This window comes from Triticum aestivum, chromosome 4D (assembly GCF_018294505.1).
Source record: "Triticum aestivum cultivar Chinese Spring chromosome 4D, IWGSC CS RefSeq v2.1, whole genome shotgun sequence".
NCBI lineage: Eukaryota > Viridiplantae > Streptophyta > Magnoliopsida > Poales > Poaceae > Triticum > Triticum aestivum.
Genome location: NC_057805.1, coordinates 154,321,082 through 154,326,725, shown reverse-complemented (window position 1 = coordinate 154,326,725; position 5,644 = coordinate 154,321,082). Strand labels below are relative to the sequence as shown.

The following is a 5,644-nucleotide window of genomic DNA, read 5'->3' as shown; positions in this document are numbered from 1 at the left end:
CTTCTCGCTCTCATTTGCGCAAGTTAGCCACCATATATGCTTTTGCCGCTGCAGCTCCACCTTATTACACCACCCTTTCCTACAAGCTTAAATAGTCTTGATCTCGCGGGTGTGAGATTGCTGAGTCCCCGTGACTCACAAATTCTACCAAAACAGTTGCAGGTGCCGACGATGCCAGTGCAGATGATGGCGTCGATCTCAAGTGGGAGTTCGACGAGGAACGTGGTCGTTACTATGTGTCTTTTCCTGATGATCAGTAGTGGAGCCCAGTTGGGACGATCGGGGATCTAGCATTTGGGGTTGTCTTATTTTCATCTGGATTTTGACCGTAGTCGGTCTATATGATTGTATTTTGGATGATGTATGATGATTTTTATGAATTGTGTGAAGTGGCGATTGTAAGCCAACTCTTTATCCCATTCTTGTTCATTACATGGGATTGTGTGAAGATGACCCTTCTTGCGACAAAACCACTATGCGGTTATGCCTCTAAGTCGTGCCTCGACACGTGGGAGATATAGCCGCATCGTGGGCGTTACAACGCCCCTCGCCGTGTCCGGCTGAGCGCCCCTGCTCCCTGTACGGTCGCTGCTACCGCCTCCCATTGCTGCTACTGCTGCCGCCACTGCCTGCAGCTCAGCTCGCCTCCACGCCCGCCCCACCGCTATCGGCGCTGACTGCTGATGCTGCTCGTCTGCTGTTGTGCACCTGCTGCCGCTGTTACCACCGCTGCCGGCCATGCTCGGGCCCCCTCCTTGCATCCGCCTGCCCTTGCCCCCTCTGACACCTGCGCCGACCGCGCCCTCCAGCGCGCCCGCTTGCCCCGACTGCTTGTTGCTGCCCGTTGTAGGCCACCACCGGGCACGTTCTGCACCCCTGCTCGCTGCCGCCTAGGGCTGCTCCTGTCGGCCACGCCACTCGCTCGCCCGGCCACCCGCACAGCTTGTAGGCCCTGGCCGTCGGCGCCTCGCCGGGTCCGGCCTCACGCCGCACCTTGGCTGGCTTTCTGCCGCCTGGGGCCATCCTAAGTTATTTGGGGGCTACTCCCCCACACTGTTTAATTAGTACAAAGCCCCCCTAATTAGTTTTAGGGTAAAATAAACCCTATGTTAAACTATTAGTCCTACTAGGAAACATGCATGTGCGTTGCAACGGGAAAAATATTGATCAATGATTAAATTGTATTTGGTTTGAAATGATTAATTCTACATTGCAGTGTTCAACCATGATATACATATACAAGTTTCATACAAATTTTTTTAAACATATCCATTCATGTTAAGTAATGCATATAATGCCCACATATTAATATACTATAGCCCTTGATAAAACTACAATAAATCAGTCTAATTGGAAATATTAATCTGCACATGAATTAGTCCAAATAGTCACAAAAACAAAATTTAACGGATGAAAATTTGAAGTTCTCATGTACCCATAAGAAGTGGCTATGATTAATGAATTTTTTGACTAATACTATCTTAATTCAAGACATATTGTTAGCTCCTCCTAATTCCACATTGGTCTCGACTAGTAGAGAGCAAACAATGGCACTTCACTATGGAGCAAACGATAGTTGCACGAACCAGTCGGTCCTCTAGCCATAGTTTACGATGCGCTTAAAGAAAGGCATATCTATGAAAAAATTGACATGAAGGCATATATATAATTAAGTGTGTATGTTTCAGAAAAACTACTCAACATGACATATGTAGAAACAAAGAAGGTGGAAATTACTTGAAGTGAAGGTATTTAGGGTGTGTTTGGTTGAAGAACCAACTGTCATGGAATGGAATGGTTCCATTCCAAAGGAACGGGTCGGTTCCGTTCCTGTGTTTGGTATGAGCAAAAAAGTAGAATGGAATGGTCCCATTCCTGTGTTTGGTTTGGAAGCATGGAATGAAAAATGGAATAACAAAAATTCAAAATTTCGGCAGCATTTCTTTTGTACTTAAAAACAACAACATAACACTATATATTGACAAGCATGATACATATATGATATTACACAGAACACAATTTTCGACAACAATATCATAATATAGCAAGTTCATTTTCCATGTGAATATACAAACATACACCACAATACTTCACATCGGCAATCGGGATCTTCGTAGGCGTTTTCTTTTCTGTGTACATGACGCCAAAGGTAAAGAAAAACACTGATTCGGTATTGGCTAACTCTGAGCTGATTTGATCTGAACAAATGTATGCTGCCTTCTTTGGGATAATTTGTGCATTTGGCTTCAGTGTGGCATCCTGCCTTGGAGCAGCAGCAGCAGCACGCTTGACCAATGTATGAGGTAGATTGTAGAGGTTGCAGCAACAAAATCTGAGGACGTAGAGAGGAGTAAACACTATCAAGAATATGGCTACCAATGACTTGTACTAGGGATTTAACACATCAACATATATTGCAAAGATAAACTGGACAACATGTATTTCAGTAGAAATTAGGAAAAGATCCCCTTCGTTTGAACAGTATAGAGAAACAAAATGAATCAAAAGACAACCATGAGTCCATCTCTGCATCTCTCTCGGCTGGGCAATCTCCATGACTGCAAAGTGTAACAGCGGCTGCACTAGTTTGAATAGCACAGAGCACATACAAGGGGTAAGGAAGAGATGTCGCACCTTGAGGAGAGGAGCCTCTACCGCCGTTGTTAGCTTGCCGGAAGCACGCCTACACCGCCGCCCCGCTGCAACCCCTCTGCAAAACTACCTTCACACAGCTCCAGATCGAGAGAAAGGACGGCCTGCTTCCCTCATGTGCTGCATATCAAGAGGGGAGGAGTCAGCCGCGGCGAGGGATCGGGGGAAGGCGGGGCGGGGTGGGGCGGCGCAGATCGAGGGAGAGAGAGAGACGAGGGGGAGGCGGCGCAGCGAGGAGAGGCGATAGGGCTGGGCGTGCGAGAAGAGAGCCGGTTCCGCGTCGTCCGCTCGTTTTGGAGGTATCACCTGGTTCCGCATCTGGGCCGAATATTCGGTTCCTAGGAACGAGGCGGTGACCGTTCCATCTCCCTACTGAACACGAGAACGATGCTCGGCAATGGGTCGGACCCGTGACGTTCCACGCCATTCCAGCAACCAAACACACCCTTACCAAAAAGAAGGACCAGAGCCAATGCATCACCTCACGGCACGACCGCCTTACTTGGAAACATCTGTAGCCGTCATCAACAAATCCGCATCCTTGTAGTATTTGGAAGTCCGCTGATAGGATGTGGAGCATGTGACGCAACTTCTGCTTCATGCCCACGACTGTGAGGTGTGATCTCGAAATAAAAAGGCTAATCAGAATAAATATTAGTTTTAGTGCGTACCTCTAGAAGAAGCATAGGGGAAACTTTATAGTACCTGTGTGTACGTGGGATCAATCCACGGTTCCTATGCCCGCAGCCAATTCCCGCCAACTGTGGCTCTCATGCCGGTACGCCTGAGCATACTCCCGCTACAGCGAGCGTCGTCGCCAGTCGAGCTCTCCGGCGTGCAGGCCCTTCTCTGTCGCCTTTTTTCCTTCACTCCTCCTGCTGCTCTTCCCTAACCTCCCCCTCATCTCGTTTTCTCTACACAAGGAGCCATGGCACCGCCCAAGTTATAGCTTCGCCGCCGTCCCAAGCCGCCGTCGCTTGCCTGCGGGTCGCCCCATCGACCGGATCCAGCCCCGCCGCCGGACTGCAAAGGGAGGGGATCTGGGTGTAGGCATCTACCTTCTAGTTGGGATGTGGGTCCCGTTGGCACCGGCGTCGTCGTCTGGAGGAAGACCTGCAGCTGGAGCGGGGGCGAATGTGTGGTGACTGGGGAGGTTGGCCACGCCGAAAGAAGATGTGCGGGATTGAGATTGAGCATAGGAGAGGAGGAGGAACAGGGGTCGTCGGTCGCGAGAAGAGGAAGAGACCGGATCGCCCGAGCGTAACTTTTTTTACAACAGGCCAAGGCCCGATACAACGCGCGAATCGTTTTTCACTTATCCATGGACTGCGGGTTGAATACTAAAAATATAGGGGCTCTTTTGCAAAAAAGTCATGACGGTGAACCCCCCAAGGTCAATCCGTACTTTATTATTGGGGAAAGATTAAAAAGATTATATAAAAGAAAAACCCATAGACAATGACATGTGGGCCCCCACACACCCTGTTGACCAGTCAAACTTTGACTAGTCAAGTAGTCAACCAACCCCCTGGACCCCACTTGTCATACACTAGCTGGGTGTTCCATTGGGTACACTTAGCCGATTCCATTTTATTTTGAATTATTAATATTTTAGAAAATTCTCGAAAAACATTAAAACTTCGATAAATCATATAAAATAATCAGTAACTCAGATGAAAATAATGTATATACGAAAGTTGCTCAGAAAAATATAACGAATCCGACTATGCTATCCACTCATCTGTCACATGCCTCTAGCATGATGAACCTGGATCCTTCCCCTCTGGTTCGTTTGTCCGAAAATTGCCTGGAGCCGGGCAAACATTCCCAGATATTTTCCCACTCCGTGTGTAATGTGTAGCAGTGTGTTAGGTCAAACCTAGCACCGCATATTGCCATGTCATGCATCACGATGCATTTGTCTGCCTTATATTTATTGTTTCTTCCCCCTCTTCTCTTCGATAGACCCCGAGACTGACGCTGCTAGAGAGTACGACTACGCACATGACGTTCAATCCCTTTCAGCAGAGCTTTTAGGAAAGCAAAACCCCCTTGATCATTCCTATATCGCCCATTTCATTCTATCTCATGCTTGCATTAGATTTTGTTACTATTGTTCGTTTGTACCTATTCTGATGCATAGCCTGATTTGGTAGCCTGCTATTATTACCTACCTACTTATGCTTTATGTTTAGTATAGGTTAGTTAGTGATCCTCCTGTGACCCCTCACCTTGTCCCTGTTGCCCCCGCTTATTATCGATGACTCGATCAAAGTGATCGACACCCTGAGCCCGACACATCACCTCACACCCCCCTTAGTTGTAAGACTACGCAGAGCTACTATCAAGTGCCGAGGGTGATACCTCGTATAGCACTTCTAATGAGATCTCTGCAGTGTAGTTCATCGGTCCTGATCTACGGAGGGCGATCCCTCCTTCACCACTCCCGATAACGACTCTGTTGTGCAACACCTCAAGTGTGAACCCTAGAGGGTGATTCCTCCAAGTTCACCTTCATGGTTACATCAAGTGGAATCCATCGAGGGTGACTACTCGGATCCCCCCTTGATGTTATGGACAAACGGTTACTTTGGCTTTGCCCCAAAACTATGTTGGAATCAGATCGGCCCCGAGGGGTGATACGTCTCCAACGTATCTATAATTTTTTATTGTTCCATGCTATTATATTATCCATCTTGGATATTTTATATGCATTATTATGCTATTTTATATCATTTTTTGGGACTAACTTATTAATCTAGTGCCCACTGCCAGTTACAGTTTTTTCCTTGTTTTTGTCTTTTATAGAAAATCAATACAAAACGGAGTCCAAACGGAACGAAACTTTTTGACGATTTTTCTTGGACAAGAAGACACCCACGAAGCTTCGAGAGGAGGCCAGAGCAGCCACAAGGTGGCCACAGGCCAGGAGGCCGCGCCCTACGGGGCGCCTCCAGGGCTTGTGGGCCCCCCGGATCTACTCCAACCCTAA

General features: G+C 47.7%; 1 long non-coding RNA gene across 1 annotated transcript; it reads right to left on the bottom strand.

Annotated features, from left to right (window-relative positions):
- Positions 1–1,939: 1,939 nt before the first annotated feature.
- Positions 1,940–3,127, bottom strand: LOC123099819 (uncharacterized). The gene is made up of 2 exons (XR_006448240.1): positions 2,635–3,127; positions 1,940–2,332 (listed from the first exon to the last, which is right to left on the bottom strand). It is a non-coding gene; the product is annotated as an uncharacterized lncRNA (long non-coding RNA).
- Between the last annotated feature and the right edge of the window lie 2,517 nt (positions 3,128–5,644).